Source organism: Dermacentor silvarum, chromosome 1, assembly GCF_013339745.2.
Source record: "Dermacentor silvarum isolate Dsil-2018 chromosome 1, BIME_Dsil_1.4, whole genome shotgun sequence".
NCBI classification, from domain to species: Eukaryota; Metazoa; Arthropoda; class Arachnida; order Ixodida; family Ixodidae; genus Dermacentor; species Dermacentor silvarum.
This window is the reverse complement of record NC_051154.1, coordinates 158,825,521-158,826,104: the sequence shown is the minus strand read 5'-3', so window position 1 is coordinate 158,826,104 and position 584 is coordinate 158,825,521.

The window sequence follows — 584 nt, the reverse complement described above, 5'->3', positions numbered from 1 at the left end:
GGCATTTAATTGTGCGTCAAGTAGAGAACGGTGCCATGGCAACAGAAACAGTGTTTAATAATAATAAATAGTGGCCCATCACCCATGACAATAAATAGCGTCCCTCAGATTGCGAGAATGACGTTGAATAGAATTCACCTCCAGGACACTGAATATTTGCACCCTTGATATCCATGTTGCCTCGCGACGCGTGCACGCTCTGTATCAGGTATCAGCGAAAGACAAGTGGGAGGAAAATTCATGAACGAGAGAGTTGACATCAAGAAACAAATACCACGAAGCTACAAAGGAAATCCGTACGGGTTCCTAAAAAAGCTACGCAGTTTAAAAATTCGCATTGGTCGGGGAATTTTTACGAATATTTCTCAGCCCTGCGGATTGTCGCAGGTTTGGTTTAGTTATTCAATGTTCTCGTGACACAGATCGACTGTGCGGAAAATTCTTTTCAGGCAAAGGTAATTGGAATTTCCAGCCTGCTTGCGTGCGTTGAGCTTCCGAATTAGTTGAAGTTGAGCACGCAAAGCAACGTGGCAATATAACCTGAAGTTTTTTATGATGGAAAAAAACAGGAAAAGGTACGACAC